The sequence below is a fragment of the Lotus japonicus genome, chromosome 4 (genome assembly GCF_012489685.1).
Source record: "Lotus japonicus ecotype B-129 chromosome 4, LjGifu_v1.2".
NCBI classification, from domain to species: domain Eukaryota; kingdom Viridiplantae; phylum Streptophyta; class Magnoliopsida; order Fabales; family Fabaceae; genus Lotus; species Lotus japonicus.
Genome location: NC_080044.1, coordinates 57,910,615 through 57,934,941, shown reverse-complemented (window position 1 = coordinate 57,934,941; position 24,327 = coordinate 57,910,615). Strand labels below are relative to the sequence as shown.

At 40.5% G+C, this 24,327-nt stretch overlaps 1 non-coding gene across 1 annotated transcript; it reads right to left on the bottom strand.

The window, feature by feature from the left end:
* Positions 1-20,728: 20,728 nt before the first annotated feature.
* LOC130716449 (small nucleolar RNA R71) lies at positions 20,729-20,835 on the bottom strand. The gene has a single exon (XR_009012061.1). It is a non-coding gene; the product is annotated as a small nucleolar RNA R71 (small nucleolar RNA).
* Positions 20,836-24,327: the final 3,492 nt, after the last annotated feature.

Below are 24,327 nucleotides of genomic sequence, written 5' to 3'. Positions count from 1 at the left end.
AGAAGAGTCTGATGGTGACATTCGATGAATCAGAGTCAGAGGATGTTGACTCTGATGGTGAAGTCCAAGGACTCATGGCTATTGTCAAAGACAAAGGAACAGAGTCAAAGGAAGCTGTTGACTCTGACTCAGAATCAGAAGGAGATCCAGACTCTGACGATGAAAATGAGGTATTTGCTTCCTTCTCTACCTCTGAACTGAAACATGCTTTGTCTGATATCATGGATAAGTATAACTCCTTGTTGTCTAAGCATAAGAAGCTGAAAAAGAACTTATCTGCTGTTCTAAAACTCCTTCTGAACATGAGAAAATCATATCTGATTTGAAAAATGATAACCATGCTTTAGTTAATTCTAACTCTGTGCTTAAGAATCAAATTGCTAAGTTAGAAGAAGTTATTGCCTGCGATGCCTCTGATAGTAAGCATGAATCTAAGTATGAAAAATCTTTTCAAAGATTCCTGGCTAAAAGCGTAGATAGAAGCTTAATGGCTTCAATGATCTATGGTGTAAGCAGAAATGGAATGCATGGCATTGGCTATTCTAAACCAATTAGAAATGAGCCTTCTGTGTCTAAAGCTAAATCCTTGTATGAATGCTTTGTTCCCTCTGGTACCATATTGCCTGATCCTGTACCTGCTGAAGTTGCTAAAAACCCTCTTAAAAAGGGATCTTTCTCTATGACTAAATATCATGCAAATATTCCTTTAAAATATCATGTTGAGACACCCAAGGTGATCAGAACCTTTGGGGTAACTAACAAAAGAGGACCCAGAAAGTGGGTACCTAAGGACAAGATTATCTATGTTGCAGATATCCTTGATAGCTCCACTGAAACACCAATCATGGTATCTGGACAGTGGATGCTCGCGTCACATGACGGGAGAAAAGCGTATGTTCCGAGAGCTGAAACTTAAGCTTGGAGGCGAAGTTGGCTTTGGAGGAAATGAAAAGGGTAAAATTATTGGTACTGGTACTATTTGTGTAGATAGTAGTCCATGCATTGATAATGTTTTATTGGTAGACGGCTTAACACATAACTTATTGTCTATAAGTCAATTAGCTGACAAGGGTTATGATGTTATATTCAATCAAAAGTCCTGCCGGGCTGTAAGTCAGATCGATGGCTCTGTTCTGTTTAACAGCAAGAGGAAGAACAACATTTATAAGATCAGATTATCTGAGTTGGAGGCTCAGAATGTGAAGTGCCTTCTGTCTGTTAATGAAGAGCAGTGGGTATGGCATAGACGGTTAGGGCATGCCAGTATGAGAAAGATTTCTCAGCTGAGCAAGCTAAACCTTGTCAGGGGCTTACCCAATCTGAAGTTCGCTTCAGACGCTCTTTGTGAAGCATGTCAGAAAGGCAAATTCACAAAAGTCCCTTTCAAGGCAAAGAATGTTGTCTCAACCTCAAGGCCGTTAGAACTTCTGCATATCGACCTGTTTGGACCAGTGAAAACTGAGTCTATAGGTGGCAAGAGATATGGGATGGTTATCGTTGATGACTATAGCCGCTGGACATGGGTAAAGTTTCTAACCCGCAAGGATGAGTCTCATGCTGTGTTCTCTACCTTCATTGCTCAAGTGCAAAACGAGAAGGCTTGTAGAATTGTGCGTGTCAGAAGTGACCATGGTGGAGAGTTTGAGAATGACAAGTTTGAGAGTCTGTTTGATTCCTATGGAATTACACATGATTTCTCTTGTCCCAGAACTCCTCAACAAAATGGTGTTGTTGAGAGGAAGAATAGAACTCTTCAGGAGATGGCTAGAACCATGCTCCAAGAAACTGGCATGGCTAAGCACTTTTGGGCAGAGGCAGTAAATACAGCATGTTACATTCAGAACAGAATCTCTGTGAGACCAATTCTGAAAAAGACTCCTTATGAATTGTGGAAGAACATAAAACCCAACATTTCTTATTTTCATCCTTTTGGCTGTGTTTGTTATGTTCTCAATACTAAGGATAGATTGCATAAATTTGATGCTAAATCTTCTAAGTGTCTATTACTTGGTTATTCTGATAGATCTAAAGGTTTTAGATTTTATAATACTGATGCTAAGACTATTGAAGAATCTATTCATGTTAGATTTGATGATAAGCTTGACTCTGACCAGTCAAAGCTAGTTGAAAAGTTTGCAGATTTAAGCATTAATGTTTCTGACAAAGGCAAAGCTCCAGAGGAAGTTGAGCCAGAGGAAGATGAACCAGAGGAAGAAGCTGGTCCCTCTAACTCACAAACTCTGAAGAAGAGCAGAATCACTGCAGCTCATCCTAAGGAATTGATTCTGGGCAACAAAGATGAACCAGTCAGAACCAGATCCGCCTTCAGACCCTCTGAAGAGACCTTGCTGAGTCTGAAAGGATTGGTGTCCTTAATTGAACCCAAGTCCATAGATGAAGCTCTTCAGGACAAGGATTGGATTCTGGCCATGGAAGAAGAATTGAATCAATTCTCCAAGAACGATGTTTGGAGCTTAGTGAAGAAGCCTGAGAATGTCCATGTTATTGGAACGAAATGGGTATTCAGAAACAAGCTAAATGAGAAAGGAGATGTAGTCAGAAACAAGGCAAGGCTAGTTGCTCAAGGCTACAGCCAGCAGGAAGGAATAGACTACACTGAAACTTTTGCTCCAGTAGCAAGACTGGAAGCAATCAGACTATTGATTTCTTTCTCAGTAAATCACAATATAGTTCTACATCAGATGGACGTAAAGAGTGCCTTCCTAAATGGTTATATCTCAGAGGAAGTCTATGTTCATCAACCCCCAGGTTTTGAAGATGAAAAGAAACCAGACCATGTGTTCAAATTGAAGAAATCACTCTACGGTCTGAAGCAAGCTCCCAGAGCATGGTATGAGAGACTTAGCTCATTCCTTCTGGAGAATGAGTTTGTAAGGGGTAAAGTAGATACAACTCTCTTTTGCAAGACTTATAAAGATGATATCTTAATTGTGCAAATTTATGTTGATGATATTATATTTGGTTCTGCTAATCAATCTCTATGCAAAGAATTTTCTGAGATGATGCAGGCTGAATTTGAGATGAGTATGATGGGAGAATTAAAGTACTTTCTGGGAATACAAGTTGATCAAACACCAGAAGGAACATATATCCATCAGAGCAAGTACACTAAGGAACTTCTGAAGAAGTTCAATATGCTGGAATCTACAGTGGCCAAGACCCCAATGCATCCAACATGCATTCTGGAAAAAGAAGATATAAGTGGTAAAGTATGTCAGAAGCTCTATCGTGGCATGATAGGTTCACTTCTATACTTAACTGCATCTAGGCCAGACATATTATTTAGTGTTCATTTATGTGCTCGTTTCCAATCAGATCCAAGGGAAACCCACTTAACTGCTGTTAAGAGGATCCTAAGGTATCTGAAAGGCACCACTAACCTTGGCTTGATGTATAAGAAAACATCAGAGTATAAGCTTTCAGGTTATTGTGATGCTGATTATGCTGGAGATAGAACAGAGAGAAAAAGTACTTCTGGAAATTGTCAATTTCTGGGAAGCAATCTAGTCTCATGGGCAAGCAAGAGGCAATCAACCATTGCTCTATCAACTGCAGAGGCAGAATATATCTCAGCAGCAATATGCAGCACTCAGATGCTCTGGATGAAACATCAGCTGGAGGATTATCAGATCCTTGAGAGCAATATCCCAATCTATTGTGATAACACTGCTGCAATTTCGTTGAGCAAGAATCCTATCTTGCATTCAAGGGCAAAGCACATTGAGGTAAAGTATCACTTCATTAGAGATTATGTGCAGAAGGGCGTACTTCTTCTGAAGTTTGTTGATACTGACCATCAATGGGCAGATATCTTTACAAAGCCCTTAGCTGAAGATAGATTTAATTTTATTCTGAAAAATCTAAACATGGACTTTTGTCCAGAGTGAAGATAGATCAGAACCTCTGACTATGATACTTCTTGATCAGAAGATGTCTAGTCCAGAAGGTAACTCAATCAGAGTGTGTGTGTGCCCACTGGTACTGACTCTGAAGCTGAGACAACAACACGTGCGTCAGAATTTCTGATGCATAGTTCCTTGTGCCCGTGTGACAGTCTGTTGTGATTGCGTGTAGATATGCTTATCTTCTGTGTGTGATTGTGTATTTTACTGTTACTGTCTATCTTTAATTTCCAACCGTTGATCTTAAAGTGTTTTTTGAATCAACAACGGTTATTTGATAAAACCCACTATACACACACGTTCTCTCTTACTTCCGGTTTTCACTCTCGCACTCCCTGCTTTTCAAAACCGCCTCCTTCGTGATTTCTCTCTCGATCTCTCTTCATCCTTCAAACTTCATCTTCTACCTCAAACCTTCAACCTCTTCAAAATGGTGAGACAAACCAGAAGATCTACTGCAGATGCACCTCAGTTCCCTCACATGGTAGTCGGGTTGGCAACGGGTCAACGGGGCTCTGAGAACCCAGCACAAGAACAAGCTCAAGCTCAAGAGGAGATTGTTCCTATTGCAGAACGGGGCTGTGCCGTTCACTGTGTATTTCCTCCTGAGGAACTCCAAGTTCTTGCAGAATGGAGATTCAACCTCGACAACTTGGCTGCAAATGGGTTTGATCTCCGTCCTGAAGTCCAAGCTCAAGGTTGGGGAAACTACTTCAATCGACTTCGAGGACCGGTGTATGAGAAGCTAGTAAAGGAATTCTGGAAGCACGCTGATTGTGATGACACTCAGGTGGTCTCTTACATACTGGGTAGGAAGATCATCATCACGGAGAAGTCATTCGTGAATCTGCTAGGTGCAGAAACTGCTCATGGGTATCGGTTCTCACTGACGGAATCGAAGCTGAAACCCAGGACCAAGGACATCGTCAACAAGGCTCTGTACACCACCTTCAAACCGGGCAAGACGAGCTACAAAGTGATGGACCTTCACCCCAAACTGAGAATCTGGCACAAGATCCTGCTCAACTGCATCAATCAACGACCAAAGGGCAGTTCTCCAGACTACATCAACTTCAATCAGAAGGCGATGCTGTTCTTCATTCAAGACAAGGAGAAGATCTGCCTTCCCTACTTCCTGTTCTCCTATTTGAAGGAATGCATCCGGAAGTCTCGCACCACCTCCTCCATCAAGTCAGCCATCAAATATATCCCTTTTGGGAGGCTGATCTCAGACTTTCTCATTGAAAGCAACTTGGTGCAAGATTTGATCAATGCTGGTTGCACAGAGGATTTGAGCACAATTGTTAGCGATGTCTTCACTGCCAACTCTCTGAAGAAGATGGGCTTAGTCCAGAAGAAGATTGCTCCTGCTCATGAGGACACATCTTCTGAGATCAGAGGAAGAAGAATGCCTCTGAATGACTACCCTCTGTGGACTCAAGCAGACCATCCTGAAGCCATCAGATGCTATGTTGAAGACCTCAGGGCTCAAGGATTCGAGATTGACCTTGATGATTTCGTCAGCCGACTTCCACCAGCTCCAGAGTTTCCTTCTCCTCCCAAGAAGAAAACCAAGAGGAAGATGGTTCTGGACGAATCCTCAGAGGAATCTGATGTCCCTCTGGTCAAGAAGGCGAAGAGCAAGCCTGATGATGATGATGGTGATGATAGTGAGGATGGTCCTCCAAAGAAGAAGCAGAAGAAAGTCAGAATTGTGGTGAAGCCTACTCGGGTGGAACCAGCTGCTGCAGAGGTCAGAAGGACTGAACCTCCTGCCAGAGTGACTCGATCATCAGCACATACAAGTAAGCCTGCACTTACCTCTGATGATGATTTGAATTTATTTGATGCACTCCCAATTTCTGCCTTACTCCAACACTCTTCAAATCCCCTCACTCCTATTCATGAATCCCAGCCAGCCGCACAAACCACCTCTCCACCACATTCCCCAAGATCTTCATTCTTTCAACCTTCTCCTACTGAAGCACCACTCTGGAATTTGCTTCAGAACCAACCCTCTAGGTCAGAAGATCCAACCTCTCTCCTTACCATTCCATACGACCCATTAACTTCTGAACCCATCATCCCCAACCAACCAGAACCCAAACCAACAGAACCACAACCCAGAACGTCTGATCACTCTGCTCCCAGAGCATCAGCACGTCCTGCTGTCAGAACCACGGATACAGACTCTTCATCAGCCTTCACACCTGTATCCTTCCCCATCAATGTTTTTGACTCTCCTCCCTCCAATACCTCTGAATCACTTAGAAAATTCATGGAGGTTAGGAAAGAGAAGGTATCTGCCTTGGAAGAATATTACCTTACCTGTCCAAGCCCTAGGCAATATCCTGGCCCTAGACCTGAACGTCTAGTTGACCCAGATGAACCTATCTTGGCCAATCCTATCCAAGAGGCAGACCCCTTAGTCCAACAGGCTCACCCTGTCCCTGACCAACAAGAGCCAATTCAACCAGACCCTGAACCTGAACAATCAGTATCTAACCAATCCTCGGTTAGATCACCTCACCCTCTGGTTGAAACTTCAGACCCTCACCGTGGAACCTCTGAACCCAATGCTCCCATAATTAACATTGGTTCTCCACAAGGTGTCTCTGAAGCTCATAGCAGCAATCACCCAGCCTCTCCTGCACCCAACCTCTCCATCATTCCCTATACTCACCTTCAACCCACATCTCTCTCTGAGTGCATCAATATTTTCAATCATGAAGCCTCCTTGAGGCTCCGCAATGTGCACGGTCAGACTGACCTCAGTGAGAATGCTGAAAATGTGGCTGATGAGTGGAACAATTTGAGCACTTGGCTGGTGGCTCAGTTTCCCGTTATGCTGCAGCTCCTGCATGCAGAGGGAAGTCAGAGCATTGAGGCTGCAAAGCAACGGTTTGCTAGGAGGGTGGCTCTTCATGAACTCGAACAGAGAACCAAGCTTCTTGAAGCCATTGAAGAAGCCAAGAGACAGAAAGAACAAGATGAAGAAGCTGCCCGTCAAGCAGCAGCTCAGGCTGAACAAGCCAGACTTGAGGCAGAACGTCTTGAAGCTGAAGCTGAGGCAGAGCGACTTGCACCAGTTCTGTTTACTCCTGCTGCTTCTGCTTCCATTCCAGAACCTCAAGCTGCTCAGAACGTTCCTTCCAGCTCTACTCCGACAAGCTCATCCAGACTCGACATCATGGAACAACGTCTTGACACTCATGAATCCATGCTGATTGAGATGAAGCACATGATGATGGAACTTCTGCGCCGTACTGACAAATCTTAGTTTTTAGGATCTCTTCTTTTTCTTCCTTTTCCTTTTTATCTAACGTTGTTTTATTTAAACTCTGCTTATTTACTTACTTTAATTTGTTCATTTGTGATTCTATATGCATATATCTATATATATTTGTGGCACATATGCTTGCAAAACCTGTTTTATTCATAATTGTTCTATGTTTACATCATAATTCTTTCCATCATACATTATTCCCTTTATCTAGAATGGAGGATCCTTCCTCATTCTTCTGCATTCTTGGCGCTGCTCCACTCTTTCCTTCTCCAGACGATCCAATGCATACTCTATGTTGCCAAGTTTGATGCTCAGATCATCCTTTTCTAGACTATCTTCTGTCGTCTTGAGTCTCTCTTCCACAGTCTCCTTCTCTTCCAGCAGATTCAGCTCCCGCTGGCAAAGCTCCTGAATCTCTTCCACGAAGCAGAGGAACTCCTTCAGATCTTTCTCCATCTCTGGACCAAGATCTTCTTCAAGCAGTGTCTTCGTCAGCTCTTGTATGGTCTTTGTACCATCGGGATGCCTAATATTGAGGAACATATCTTCCTCAAACGCCTTCCTTCTGAGCTCTTCTAATGCCATTCTGTATGATGCCATTTTTTTTCTGAATATTTTTCGAGGTGTGAAGCTTACCTTTCTCTCCAACGTTTTTATAGGCTTCACTTTCTCTCTGAAAGTTAATGCTTTTACAGTTTCTCGAGGTTAAGTACTTGGTAACTGACCCTTCTATTTCCTCACTTGACCGGTGGTAAACGTTCATCCCTTGCATTAACTCTTCTATTTATTATCGCCTCACTCTGATTCTTACATCGTCTTCATTTTCTTTCAACTTAGACCTTCTCTAAGGGGGAAGTACCTTGTACTTCAAGCTAAGTTTTTCACACCCCAAGCTTTTTGCTTATGACAAAAAGGGGGAGTAAACCCAGTTTTTGATGTGTAAGATGTGTTAGTGTGACTTATTTTTCTTTTGGAGATTTTAAGAGTTCCACCTTCATGACCATAGATGTGTCACTGGGCAAATACAAGGAATACATTTCACTTCTTCTGAAGTGATTCTAAGTTGACTCTGATACCCAAGACTCTGATACCTTGTCCATGACTCTGATCACTTATGCGCTCTGATTATTCGTTTTTCATCTATGTCATAAGCTTTTCACTCTGAACTCTTATATGATTTAGCTCAGAATCTAGACTTTACTAACGTTTTCATCAAGTATTAGATTCAGGGGGAGCTAAGCTCAGAATCAAGCAGTAACTTGAATTCAGAATGAGCAAGATAAACTATTCACATCAGGATAAGTCTTATTTTATATCTCTAAACTCTGAGTGAATTCAGTTTAATGTTTAAGAATTGTTCATCAAAAATCTTAGTTTTGTCATCATCAAAAAGGGGGAGATTGTAAGATCAAGTTTTGATCTAGTAGTACAACTCTATGTTTTGATGATTACAAGTTAACCTTTTGATATGAACAATTGTGGTACTCTAACGTGTTTTTCTGAGTGTGCTATTTACAGGCTCTGACCTCAACTCAATTTCACACAAATCAGAAGCACTGTGTATAAAGGGTAACCCAAGCAACGCTTTCGCATTCACCATGTTCAGTATGAACAGTGGAAAAGCTTCAGAAGATCTGAAGCTATACAAACTCTGATGAGGACTCAGTCGCTAGAAGCTCTGATGATCCAGAAGTTCTGACAACCAAGAAACACTGAAGGTTCAGATGTTCTGATGGTGTAGAAGACTCTGAAGATCCAGAAGCTGAATAGTGGAAACTCTGAAGTCCAGAAGCAAGAAACTCTGAAGGCCATGTTCTTCCCTCTGAGTTCAGAATCAGAAGATACAATGGTCAGAGGATCTGTGCTTTCCCTCTGACTCTGATCAACCTGCTTCACAAGTTCCAATACGAAGCATTCCTCTGATCAGAAGTCTCCTAGGTTAAAAGGTCAAGTCGCTATCCAAGTACAAAAGCAAGTGTACCTTCCTGACGACCTACCTAACGTTCTCAGCCATAGCAGAAGCTGGATTTTCCAGAACTGCCCTCCAACGGTAGCATTTCCATGCAACGCTCAACCCTAATCCTTGGAGTATATATAGAGGCTGAAGATTGAAAGAAGCGGCTAGAATAGAAAAAGAGAAGTGAATAGAAGAAGCAACACACGCGCAAGATATTCAAAATATTCTAAGCTTTCTTTCATCTTGTAATTTATTTAGTTTACACTCAGCTTATTCAGAAGCAAACCCTTGTAAACACCAACCTCAAACAGTTGTTTGATTTTCCTTTAGGAGATCAAGGTTGATCGGATCCTAGAGAAGACTAAGAGAGTGAATCTTAGTGTGAGCTAAGTCAGTGTAATTGTTAGTCACTTGTAGGTTTCAAGTGCAGTTGTAACTCTTACCTGATTAGTGGATTGCCTTCATTCTAAGAAGGAAGAAATCACCTTAACGGGTGGACTGGAGTAGCTTGAGTGATTTATCAAGTGAACCAGGATAAAATCCTTGTGTGCTTTTCTATCTCTATCTGTTGCACTTAGTTCTCGAAAAGATTTGTTAAAATCTTTAAGGTGGTAGTTTTGTACTGAAAACGTTATTCAAACCCCCCTTTCTACCGTTTTTCATACCTTCATACCCTCTTTCTCCATTGCTTTTTATAGGCTTCACTTTCTCTCTGAAAGTTAATGCTTCTTCAGTTTCTCGAGGTTAAGTTCTTGGTAACTGACCCCTTTCTTTACTCCCTTGGCCGGTGGTAAACGTTCCTCTTGTGCATTAACTCTTCTATTTATTTCGCCTAACTCTGATTCATGCATCGTTTTAATTTTCTTAAAACTTAGACCTTCTCTAAGGGGGAGTACCTTGTACTTCAAGCTAAGTTTTTCACACCCCAGGCTTTTTGCTTATGACAAAAAGGGGGAGTACAACCCAGTTTTTGATGTGTAAGATGTGTTAGTGTGACTTATTTTTTCTTTTGGAGAATTTAAGAGTTCCACCTTTATGACCATAGATGTGTCACTGGGCAAATACAAGGAATACATTTCACTTCTTCTGAAGTGATTTTAGTTTGACTCTGATACCCAAGACTCTGATACCTTGTCCGTTGACTCTGATTACTTATGCGCTCTGATTATTCTTATTTATCTATGTCATAAGTTTTTCACTTTGAACTCTTATATTATTTAGCTCAGAATCTAGACTTTTCTAACGTTTTCATCAAGTATTAGATTCAGGGGGAGCTATGCTCAGAATCAAGCTGTGACTTGGATTCAGAATGAGCTAGATAAACTATTCACATCAGGATAAGTCCTATTCCATATCTCTAAACTCTGAGTGAATTCAGTTTATTGTTTAAGAATTGTTCATCAAAATCTTAGTTTTGTCATCATCAAAAACGGGGAGATTGTAAGATCAAGTTTTGATCTAGTAGTACAACTCTTATGTTTTGATGATTACAAGTTATCTTTTGAGTATGAACAATTATGCTACTCTAACGTGTTTTTCTGAGTGTGCTATTCACAGGCTCTGACCTCATTTCATCTCACACAAATCAGAAGCACTGTGTATAAAGAGTAACCCAAGAAACGCTTTTGCAACATCTATGTTCTTTATGAACAGTAGAAATGCTTCAGAAGATCTGAAGTTATACAAGCTCTGACATGGACTCAATCACTAGAAGCTCTGATAATCCAGAAGTTCTGACAACCAAGAAACGCTGAAGGTTCAGATGTTCTGATGGTGTAGAAGACTCTGAAGACCCAGAAGCTGAGTAGTGGAAACTCTGATGTCCAGAAGCAAGAAACTCTGAAGACCATGTACTTCCCTCTGAGTTCAGAATCAGAAGATACAATGGTCAGAGGATCTGTGCTTTCCCTCTGACTCTGATCAACCGGCTTCACAAGTTCCAACATGAAGCATTCCCTTGATCAGAAGTCTCTTAGGTTTAAAGGTCAAGTCACTTTCAAAGTACAAAAGCAACTGTAGCATCCTGACGACCTACCTAACGTTCTCAGCCACAGCAGAAGCTGGAATTTCCAGATCTGCCCTCCAACGGTAGCATTTCCATGCAGCGTTCAAACCCTAATCCTTGGAGTATAAATAGAGGCTGAAGTTTGAAGAATGCTGTTGGAAGAATTACATACGCGCTAGCTATACTCAAAACTTTCCAAGCATTCTTTCACCTGAACTCTCTGTGTTTACCACTAGCTTTTTAGAAGCAAATCTCTTGTAAACTTTCTTTCTTAAACATTTGTTTAGTTACCTTTAGGAGATCAAGGTTGATCGGATCCTAGAGAAGACTAAGAGAGTGAATCTTAGTGTAAGCTAAGTCAGTGTATTGTTAGTCACTTGAAGGTTCAAGTGCAGTTGTAACATTTACCTGATTAGTGGATTGCCTTCATTCTAAGAAGGAAGAAATCACCTTAACGGGTGGACTGGAGTAGCTTGAGGGATTTATCAAGTGAACCAGGATAAAATCATTGTGTGCTTTTCTATCTCTCATCTTAAGCACTTATTTGTTCTTGAAAGATTTGCCAAAATATTTAAGGTAGAGATTTTATCTTGAAAACGTTATTCAAACCCCCCCTTTCTACCGTTTTTCACACCTTCAGCCTTTTGATCAGTTCTTGTTACCGAATCCTTTGAAATGTTGAGCCATGTCTGGAGAAGAATTATATCGTCGTTTTCGCACCATTTCAAGCGTTGTTTTTTGGTTTTCTGGTCATCTCCTTCAGCAGGGAATGTAGGCTCATCAAGCACATCGGACATATATTCAAATTGTGTTTCAGGTACTTTTTCACTACTCCTACTAATTTGAGGGCTATAGGAGTTTGGTGGTGGTGGTGGATGCACAAAATGAGTTGGATTTTGGGAACCATCTCCGGCATGTGGTTGGTAAATGAATGGTTGTTGTTGATACCTTACATATTGTGGATTTGGAGAATTGTTACCGGCATAATGTGGTTGGTTATGGTAAAAGATTGGTGGTTGTTGTGAGACTTGGTTTGGAGGTGGTTTTTGTGAGACTTGGTATGGAGGTGGTTGTTGTAAGACTTGATATGGAGGTGTTTGATACATTGAGCTTTGTGGATTTGAAGAATTTTCAAGATTAGTAGAAGATTGATTTTTCAAGTACTCACAGTAAGCTTGAAAAGAAGGATCCATTGAGTATGTGGGAAGAATGAAATTGTGTGAAAGTGTAGAAATGTAAGTAAAAAAAACTGGTACAAACATCTTATTTATAGCAAGATACATTGGCATTTAACTAAACTTTTTTTTTGAAAGTACATTTAATTAAACTTGAAAAATAATGATTTTTTTTTCCTTGTTTTAGGCCAAACAGTTACATTTCACTCCAAAACGACATCTGATTTATCACATTGAGGCCTCAAAACGCACCGACCCACTCACACTCTCGAAGCTTCCTTCTCTTTCACACTCTCTATTCACTCATCGAACCTACTTTCTGTCTCTCAATTCAAACCCACAAATCGTCTTTCTCTCTCACTCTCTGGAAGCTTCATCTCTCAAACCTAAAAACCATCTTTCTCTCTTCATCTCTCAACCCCACATCTCTCAAACCGTCTTTCTCTGAAGCCTCCATCTCTAAAAATCTTTCAAACCCTCTTTCTGTCTCTCTGAAGCCTCATTCTCTCAAACCCTCTCAAACCCGAGAAAGGTTCCTCGTTCTCTCGTTTTCTCAATCGAAGCCTTCATCCGAGAAAGCCTCCATCCGCGTTCTCTCGTTCTCTCTCACTCTCAATCGAAGCCCAGATTAAAGCCTCTCCTATGTTCGCCCAAATCGAACACAGATTGGAGGTTCCTAACCGAGTGGTAGCAGAATCAGAGGCTCAAAGGTTCAGAGGACATGCAAGGCTCCAACCATCAGATCAGCGACACGCAAGACACCATCTCCGTCGCCATCACAGATCCTCTCCATTTTTGTGTAATTTTTTGATTTGTTTCAAAAATTTGTATTTTAGTTGTTAAATCCCTTCCCCTTCTGTAATATACTTCTGAAATTTTGGATTGTTGTTGAAATTTCTGAAATTTAAATCTCTTTTCTGGGTTTCCTTGTATTGTTGGATCTGCTTGTTCATTGATCTGTTCTTCCCTCTTCTTTTAACGATTATTCTATTGTTGCTGAATGGAAAAAGAAAAAACAATTTTTTAATAGCTGCAGAAAGTTAAGGAGCGTTGCTTATTTAAGCAACGTTGCTTAGCTTTGAGCTGTTAGCAACGCCACCTCAGCAAGCTCCAATGGAGCAGAAAAATAAGGCACGCATCTTATTTTAAGCAACCAGGTTAAGCAACCCCCATTGGAGTTGCTCTTAGTGTGCAGATTCTGTAGGAAATTTGCATAACTATGCGGTAAATTATGAAAGATCAGGGGACATGGGCTAAGAGTTGATATGGTCAAAAAATCTCCATTCCTCAAAAGTGTTGTTTTACCATTTCTTCGATTTCAAATCAAACCTTTTTGACTAACCTCTTATTCTTTTAGATTTTGGATCGAAATCTCACTTGAACAATTTGGCCTTGAAGTTTTATGCCTTTAATTTTCTCGACCTCAAGTAGTACATTTAGAAGTGTTCATTTAAGCAAACTTATCCAAATTTCCAGCTTTGGACACGCCTCTCATTTTTTCTCAAATTTAGGTCAAACGATGATTTTATAGAGGATTCTAACTTGCTAAATTTAGATCAAACAAACTCTTGTATAAAGTTATGCTCTAAATCCTTGGATGAGTTTGGGATTGATAACTTCACACTTGGTGAAATTTTATGCTAACACCAACTCACCATCCTCATGTCAACTGCTGAGGTTTACCAATGTGCTCTCCTCTAGCCTCTTCTTCACCATCGCATACTTGGACAACGGATCGCAGCCGTCACTATCGCCTTTGCTAGAGCACTTCCTTCTCCCACTTCCATCAGAAGCTTCACCCTCACAATCACCTCATCCCCATTCTCGTACTTCCTTTACATCTCCTTCCTCTTATCGCTTGAATCCATAACCATAATTGAACCTAGGTTTTTTTCTCTAATGTGAACATAAATTCACCAAATCATACTTACTCAATGGGTTTTCTATATTTATATGTAAGCATCAAGAATAAGAACAATAATAGTCTTTTTGTTTTGTGGTCAATGAAATGGATTTTGGAAACGAGATGGCTTCAATGCACATTTCAATTTTCATAGCCTGAAAAGCATAATTTAATAGCCTCTCAAGTCTCACCCTTCACTCACTCACCCACAGCGACACATCACACACTCAACCTTCTCCAGTCTTCACTCACCCACCGCTTCACTCACTCACCCACAACGACACATCACACAAACCTCTTCACTCACAATCATCAACAGAGCCAGATGACAGAGTAAAAAAGTTTTACCTGAGAGAGAAAGAGATCTGCGTGGTGAATGGAGCAAGCAATCGCTCAACAGAGGTGAAGGGAGCAATCAATTTATCAACAAAGGTGAAGAGAGCAATTGATCAACAAAGGTGAAGGGAGTAGCAATCATCGATCGATTAGGGACTTAGGGTTCCTTTCTTTTTCTGAAAAGAGTTGTAATTTTTGTTTTTATGATTAAGTTTCTAAAGTTTGCCCTACCTTTTATATCTTGCTCTTTCTCTCTTTTTTTTGGACCCAAAAGCTTACCTGGTCCAAAGAATTTTTTTAGAGCCTGGGCAATGGCTCAGGCAAGCCAGGCGGTGAATCCTCCCCTGGCTTTAGGGTGTTATATTTCTGGAATTTTTGTGAGGAAAAAGGTTAGGGGTTCAGTTTGAAGTTTTGGATTTCTAGGTTTTCTTGAGATAATGGAAGAAGGGAGATCATGGTAATGTTATTTTTTAGGCTATTTTATTTCTTGTACTAGTTCTTTTTATTTTTAGGTTCTAGGTTTATGGGATCGAAAAGATAAAGGTAGGTGGACTGGTTATGGAGGAGGGTTGGGAGAAGAGGATGGTGAGTATGGATGGTTTCAAATGGGGAAAAGATGACGATGTGTAAAAAAGACATGTGGTGTGTCACATCTTCTTTGTTGCACATATGGCATGGTCACCATAACTTATTTTTATTCGATAACTAAAAGTGAGATATTTTTCTAAACACAACGTTATTTTTGCACCTTTACTCCGATTAAATATGAAAGTAAGATTTTTCTCACAAGACAACAACTGAAGACTTATTTTAAAAAAAATCCCTAAGTTTGAATATTTTTTCCAAATAATATCATGAACTTTTATCTTTGTCCCGATTGATCTCATACTCTTATAATTGTTTTTATAATCTCATTTGTGATCTTATGATTAAAAACCTAATAGTGAAAATTTTACTATCGATTATATTGAATCTCAGCCAAAATTTTAAACTTTGCTAAATTATAAATTCTGAAAGTTTAAAATGAATTAAAAAGCCAAAATACTTTGAACCAATAGTATACTAGAAATAAAGAAAAAAGACTAATACAAGTTTAAAGTGTTTCCGACTAGTGCATCATGTAACGAAAAACTTTGGTCAATGTATAAAATTGGCGTCACTCTTCCTACACCATCTTAGGAACTGTGGAACTTCTCCAAAAGTTTCCTCAGCTTGCCTTTGCATTTGCCACATTGGGTGATGTGGGAGTCGTTCCACCATTATAATCTACCCCAAAAATCTCCTTCTTGATTGTAATGAATGCATCTTTTACCTTTATTGTCAACGCCGAAAATCATAGCTTTCTTTTTTCACACCTACATTGACAATCATAGTTCAAAAGAACAACTGTAAGACCTGGATTAACAGAGCAAGTTAATTTCCGAATCACGCGTAGAATTAGTGTAAGCGTGACAGGAGTTTGCTGTTCGAGGAAGTTCAATGAAGAAGAAAGTTCAGGAATTGCTTGAGGAATGTTTCATAGTTGTTTTAGGAGTTAGTGCGAGTCGTCTGCACACCTGCCTTATGGCGAGAGGGTTCAGAATAGGCTAATTTCGCTTTTAAAGCAACGTTTAAGTGAGATTTCAAATCCTTGGGAAAATAAAAAGTTCTCTTTATTTTTCCTTCGACCAGTGTTCCATTTCGGAACCCTGGACTGTACGCAAGATAGTATTCACTTCTCGGAAATCCGACGACGCTAATTTCTTTGCTTCAAAACCCTAAATTCAATCAGTGAATGAAGACTTTTTCTATTCGGAGCTTTTAACGAAGTTTCCGTCCGCGTTGCCAGATTTGTTTCGATGTTTCCAATCTTTCTTCAGAATGAAGTTTTGTCGTCTGACCATCACAGCAAAAAGTAGTTTTTGGGGACAGATTAACTTACACCGCTTTTGGGATTTTAGAGATTGTTTTTCCCTAATTATAGAGATTTGTTTTGAGTTCTGGAATTCTGTCGCCAGAATCTCTCTTAGAATTCACCGGTGAACGTGCTGCAAAAATCGGAATCGCGAAATTTTCATTTTCCCGCGATTTCACATTCCTATAAATAGTTGAAAAATCAAAATATCTTCCATTTTCTTCCATTTGGGGCCGCGGTTTGAGGAGAGCAAGGGGGAGAAAGTTTTTCGCCGAAACTCGACCGATCTTCGCGCAGTTCGTTCCTACTTCAAGGTATCGAGGTAACTAGCTTAATTCTTACCTCTGATCATCGTTTCAACTGCGTTTCTTTAGTCGTTTCTGTGCTCAAAGTTTCGAGCTTTTCGTAAAACTGTCCGTTTTTCCTGATTTCTCTGTTGGGGTATCTTCTGTACGTGCCCAAGAGGCTAGAACCTTCGTCGGTATTCGCCGATTTTGATTGAGTTGTCAAGGATCTGAAAAACTGTTTCAAAACCCTTTTTGCGCACATTTCGAAACTTTAATGTCGAAAAGTCGCAATCCGACTTCGTGCCTTTAGGATTAGTTGTTACGGATGTCGTTAGGAACATCGCTGTCAAATTTGTTTTCCGAAGCTGTAACTTTGAGGTTTTGAGCTTTTATTTTGGACCAAAACGCTCCTGCATAGCCGTATTTCGATCCGATCGTCCGAAAAATTTTCCGACAGTTTCTTTGCCTTAGTTTTACACTAAAACTACCTTGTAAACAGATTTGATCGAAGAAAAAGAGCCGGAGCTCTTTTCCCTTTATGGCCGAGAGCATGTAGTGAGGGGGGGAAGTTTTTCGTTTTCGAAAACTTGTCTTTTCGTATCCGATTGTTGTATTCTGAAGCTTTAATGCTTTGTCAATCGTTAATAAGTTGTATTGTGATCGAGCTAATCGATTTTGTTGGATTTCTGCTTTGTTTTCTCCGAGGTTCAGTTGAAGGAACTTTGGGTTTTACGGAGCAAGTGTGTGAAGGAAACTTAGACCACGAGGCTGGAGCAACTCGAGGTTAGGGCAACTTACCTATTAGCTAATATTGCATGATAGGCGTCGATAAATTCGACTTATGCTTTACTTTGATATTGATTATGATGATGAATTAATGTTATGATGTTTTCCATAACTTATGATATTGATGTTGTATTGAATTGTGCGTTTTGACGCGACTTCGGAGCGAAGAATCACTGAACTGATTCCTGTTGATTTTTCGGGTTGGATGAACAACCCTAGGCAAGTCCAAACACAAGGTTTGAGACTTAGCCATTTGTTTGTATACTTAGACTTTCCCCGGGAATTGCTTTTGGTGGGTTTTTGGAAAACTTAGAAAGAAAATAGAATTTTGGAAAACTAGAGACTTTGGGAAACTTAGACTTCGAGAAATAAACTCATAACCTGACTAATTACCTTCGAAACGTTTTAATTAACGAATGAATCATAGGGAACCTAAAGGGGAAAATGATTGCGAAAGACGGGGAAAAGTCGTCAAGTCTTGAAGTTACTGGGAATTGGGGAAAGCCACTGAGGCGATCTACGGTGATGATTGAAAGTCACCGAGTACTCTAGTACTCTTGTTGTTGGAGTTGTGTTGTATTGACCGACACTACACTCTTATTCTAGTACTCTTGTTGTTGGAGTTGTGTTGTATTGACCGACACTACACTCTTCCTCTAGTACTCTTGTTGTTGGAGTTGTGTTGTATTGACCGACACTACACTCTTATTCTAGTACTCTTGTTGTTGGAGTTGTGTTGTATTGACCGACACTACACTCTTATTCTAGTACTCTTGTTGTTGGAGTTGTGTTGTATTGACCGACACTAAACTCTTCCTCTAGTACTCTTGTTGTTGGAGTTGTGTTGTATTGACCGACACTAAACTCTTGGGTTTTGGAATTGGGTTTTAAGCTAAACACTTGTGTTGTGAGGACAATTCGATGTTTGGCTAACCATATTGCATCATGCATCATTTGGTGAGGAACGGGAATGCTTCACCAATGCATCATTTGATGAAGAACGGGAATGCTTCATCATTCGGTGAAGAACGGGAATGCTTCACCCATGCATCATTTGGTGAGGAACGGGAATGCTTCACCGATGCATTATTCGATGAAGAACGGGAATGCTTCATCAAGAGTGAAGAACGGGAATGCTTCACTAGTGAAGAACGGGAATGCTTCACTATCCAGATCATATTGAATTGCATTTCACGCATACATTCATTCTGACTGGGATTGTGTGTTGTTTGCATTACTGAATTATTGTTAGAGCCGATACCATGCTAGGAATATATTTATATATATATAATAACATATATATATATATTCCCCAATCACATGTTGTTTGTATATCTACTCTATTCCGTGAGTTGACCCTAGCGCCCTGGCTTTGGTTTCATGTTTGTGTTTGGGCGGTCGGCCTGCTGCCAGATGTCGGCGGTGGATTGGGTTTCGATGGTCTCTCCCTCGGGGGGGATCAGGTTTGAGTTGGAGGACCGTACTCACGAGCGTGGACGTCTGACGGAGGGAGTTCTACGACGCATGGAGCTGAGCTTCAACTTGCCAACTTCAGTTCGCTGTGGACTCGATACTGGGAGGGTAGGTTTAGGCAGGCGTCATATTTTGTGTAGAGCTCTGATTCGTCTTACTTTTGGGACAGGGTAGGTTCCCGACGCATGGCTTTTCGTGTGGTTCTCTTATTGAGGGATCACAGTGAGTCAGTCGGACTGTAGGGGTCGTTGCTTAGGCCATTTTGAGGCCGACTTTCTCCTAGTGGATTGTAACTTTTGTCATTTCTATACATTCCTAAATAAGTTAGAAGTAGGGTTAGGCTCTGGAGCTTGAGGAGAAGCATTCTCCAAGTCCATGTTCCAGGTTTTATCCTTCTTTTCTTGTATGGATTCTATAGCCATGCTTGGCTAATCTCTCTTCTTTTACTTTGGTTTTCTTGTAAGACTTTTCCTTTTAAGTTATAATCTTAAGTTCTTTCCCACATGTTCTTCTTCTTCCCTTGAATCCCATATCCATGCTTTATGTTTCAAGTTAGAACATGTGCTAGCTTTATGCTTTTCTATAATAGAACGGAAGTTTGTTATAGATTAGGGACTTGTTATGGGATTACCTCTTCTATACTTGCTGCTAGGAATAGAGGAAGGGTTGGGGTTTGTTGGCCTGAACTTTATAATCTTTATGCTTCAAACAAATGTTTAAGTACACAAGGAATTGGGCTTATCTTTTGGTTTGAAAGAATTATCTATGCGAGGCATCGATAGGTAGTTGCTTAGGCTAGAACATCAAGGAGAGATTCATGAGAACATGTGCTTAGAATGATGTGCTTGAATTGATTAGTTGAGCAAGAACCCAAAGTAAATCACTCTTTCTTTTCATTTTTTCGTTTCATTTCTGAATTTATATTTTCCTTTTCCTTATTACTACTTCGTCATATGTTTGCCTCAATAAAACAAACCTTCGGACTCAAAGCTTGAACCGAATCTATTCACTCACAATCCATGTGGTTCGATATTTAAAACCGGGTGGATTCCGTACACTTGCGGATTTACCAACAAGTTTTTGGCGCCGTTGCCGGGGAATTGTTTGTGGTTTTTGGTTTAAGTTTTTAGTTTGTGGTTTTATTTTTTGTTTTTATCTTTGTCTAGAATTGGTGCTACTAATCTTTCTTTGTTTTAGTGTCACACTTTCAGGTTGCTCTCGAGAGAGACACCGTCATGGGTGGCCATATGACGGAGGAGGAGATGCAAGCCCATATCGAGGCAAGAATTCAAGAGGGGATCACCCTCCGATTATGTGAACAAGAAGTTGAGAATGCCAACCGGTCTCTTCGGGAACTCACTTCGGCTACCATGAGTTATGACTATCCCGGGAGCATTGTCTTTCCCGAGGGAGTTGGAAACTTTAAGTTGAGACCGGCATTCATCAACTTGGTGAGCCAAAACCAATATGGTGGAGGTACTTTGGAAGATCCACATGCTCACATGGAGAGGTTCATCCGAAATTGCAACACTTACCGTGTGAACAATGTTCCGACGGATGCAATTCGGTTGAGCTTGTTTCCATTTTCTTTGAAGGATGCAGCTGAGGAATGGCTGAACTCACAGCCTCAAGGGAGCTTCACTACTTGGGAAGACTTAGCAGAAAAATTCACAACAAGGTTCTTCCCAAGAGCCCTTCTGAGAAAATTGAAAAAAGACATCATGAATTTTGTGCAACCCACTGAAGAAAGTCTCTATGAAGCTTGGGAGCGCTTCAAGAAGCTATTGAGGAAATGTCCTCAACACAATCTCACCCAAGCTGAATTGGTTGCAAAATTTTATGATGGTCTACAGTACTCTTGGAGGTTTGGCCTAGATGCGGCTTCAAATGGCGAGTTCGATGCTCTTCCCCACAAGCGGGGTATGACTTAATAGAAAAGATGGCAGCGAGAGCCATGAACTCTGAAAATGATCGCCAAACCCGAAGGAGTAAGTTTGAAGTGGAAGCTTATGACAAGCTCTTGGCCTCCAACAAGCAACTCACCAAACAAGTGGCGGAGATTCGAATGCATATTAAGGAGACCAAGGCTATTGGTGCAAGAATGACTTGTGTGGAGTGCAAGTCTTGTGGTGGACCTCATGTTAGTAACTTGTGTACTGTCAATGCTGAGAGCAATGAAGCCAAAGCTATAGCTCAAGGAAGCATAGTTCCATCCTCAAATCATGAACCTCTTGTCCAAACACAAGTTGTTGGAAAGGTGAATTGCAAGAGGAGTTTAGAGGAGCTATTGGAGAGTTGCATCAACCGCATGAACAACAACCATAAGAACCAAGAGGCGGCTATCAAGAACTTGGAGAACCAACTTGGCCAGCTAGCCAAGCAAATGGTCGAGATACCTCAAGGTAAGTTTTCTCCCGATTCTTTAATTTTGTCTAAACAAGAAAAATTTGCTGTTGTTACCACTAGGAGTGGGAGAGTGTTACACGAGTCAAAAAAACAAGATGAGGGAGAGAAAAATGAGAAAGTACAGGAAGATTATGAGGGTGCTACGGAGAAGAGAGTGAGTGAACCTGTGAAAGCTAGAGTTGTGAGCACTCCTTCTCCTGAACTTAGTAAGATTCCATTCCCCAAGGCTTTGGTCAAGAAAAATCTGGATAAACTGTTTTCTAAGTTTTTGGAAGTTTTTAAGAAACTCCACATCAATATTCCTTTTTCTGAAGCCTTGGAGCAAATGCCTATCTATGCTAAGTTCATGAAGGACATTTTAAATAAGAGGAGGAAGTTGAGTGAGGTTGATGAAACTATTATGATGACCGAGGAGTGTAGTGCCATTTTGCAAAGAAAAATGCCTAAGAAGAGAAGGGATCCTGGGAGTTTTACCATCCCAGTGGAGATTGAGGGGTTGACTGTTGTTGAAGCCTTGTGTGATTTGGGAGCGAGCATCAACTTGATGCCGCTTAGCATGTTTAGAAGGCTGAACTTAGGAGAGGTCACCCCGACCATGCTCTCCTTACAGATAGCGGACCGATCCCTAAAAACACCTTATGGGATCATTGAAGATGTTATGGTGAAGGTGGATAAGTATGTGTTCCTAGTTGATTTTGTGGTGCTGGACATGGAAGAGGATGCAAAGGTTCCTCTCATTCTAGGACGACCCTTCTTAGCCACTGGTAGGGCTAAAATTGATGTTGATAAGGGTCAGCTCATTCTCAGAGTTGGTGAGGACAAGGTAAGATTTTCGGTTTTCAATCCTAATTTGCAAACTAACATTAATGATGGTTTTGTTTGTGATATGATCAAAAGCTTGTCCAGGTCTTCAAAGGAGATCCCCAAGGTAAGTGAAAAAGATGTTGAGCTTAATAAAGCTCTCATCAAGCTTGTTAGTGAAAACAAGTATGGGGGGTCTACAGATGAGAATTTCCAAGCCCACACGGTCCGATAAAGATGGAAGGTGTGACTAGTGATGAGCTCATGATTAAGCTCTTCCCTCACTCCTTGAAGGGGGGAGCAAGGATTTGGTAATTGTTCCAAAGGTTTTGTGCAAGGTTCCTACCTTGCCCATGTGGTAAGAAGAGATATTGATGGTAAGGAATTTCCTTCCTAACACCAAAGGAAGGAGAGTCCACCTAGGACTATAACTTAGGGCTGCTTGGGAGACAGCCCAAGTCTTGTTTTATTTTGCTTGTTTGTTTGTTGCATTTTGCAGGGAATGAGAGCCTGAATTCTGGAGAAGGAGGTGTATCTAAGGCCTCCATGGTAATTGGTAAAGGAGGTCGACTCTTTCCCTTAGTTTAGCTCATGCGTTTTTGAATATTTTTCTTTTGTAGCTTTTATTTTTCTTTTATTCATGCATTGTTTTGTTAGAGTCATTTTTTTTGGTCGTTACTTCCCTATACTCACATGTTTTTGCCCGTAGTTTTGCTCTCTAACATGTTGCTAGTTTTGAAAACTTTTTGTGAATACTTGTGTTTCTTGTGGGGATGAGTGATTGCATGCTTTGGGGAAGAAAGGAGGAGACTTTGGTCTTCCGAGTGTTTCTTAAGGATAGAGTTGGTGTGAGTCCATAAGGGTCCATCTTTGACCCTTCACCATATAATTTCCCTGGAGGATCCTGTCTCACTCGTACTTCTTGGTTCTGTATTGATTTCACTCTTTGCATGCTTTGTGATACTTGCACAATTCTTGAGACTTGTAGGTTTTTGAGCTTCAGAGTTTGTTGGCTTGAACATTTGTCCTTAGTTGTCTCTTTTGAGCCTATTGGAGATTTCTTTATTAGCTAAATGATTGGGATGAATGATAGGTTGGATTTTGGGGAGTGTTGGTCCTTGCATTGTGTTGGAGCTAGTAATTAAAGTTGGAAAGGTCTCTTGCCCAAAGTGTAAAAAAAGGATGAAGAAGAAAAAGAAAAAAGAAAAAAAGACTCCTAATCAAGTTGGAGTTGCAAAAAGGAAAAAATAGAATAAAAGAAAGTTGAAAAAGGGGTCAAGAGACTTGTGCTAAAAAAGGTTTGTTGTGGAAAGCTCCGGGGTTACTAATTTGACCACTCTCAATGTGCTTTAAAGCCTTAGTTTTCTTTAGGGACCAACCATCTTGTACTTCACCAAGCCAACATTTCAACCCTTTGAAGTCTCATTGAATTTGTGCATGTTTGATCTTAGTTGCTCTTGAGTGAATGATATCCAGAACCTATGAACTACTTGTGTGCTCAGTGCACTAAATATGTATCTCATCCTAGGAATTTTAGATCTATATGCTTCTCATGACGGACTCTACACTCTCCTTTATCTAAAAGTTGCATGAAGTGGATTGTTGTGTCTTTCTTTTGGAACCAGTTGTGGTTGCTAAATCCCCCGGTTTTGTGACAAGTATTCGTTGTTGGGCACTTGTTTTGGGAGCATTTCTTGCGCTTGAGGGCAAGCGAGTGTTTTTTACGCTCGAGGGCGAGCTGTCGTTGAGTATAGTGGTGTGATGACCCTAGTTTAGTAGTGTTTTTAGGGTCATTTCTTAGTTTGTTTTGAGTCTTTTTGTTGAGTCTCATGTAGTGTTTCATGCATTCTCATGCATTTTTATCTTTATTTGTGTTTCTACTTTGTTTTGGTAATTTCATAGTTTTATAGGGACCTTTCATGCATTTTAAGTAAGTTTAAGACTTGCATATCTTTTCTACTTGAATTGAGGGTCTTTTGTGCTAATAAACTCTTGGAAATCCTAGATATTTTCCTTGCTTTGTTCCCAAGCAGCTAGGTCTGAAAACTGATGAAGAAAGAAGGTCAAAAGGCTTGGAAAATTGAAGGGAGGCTTA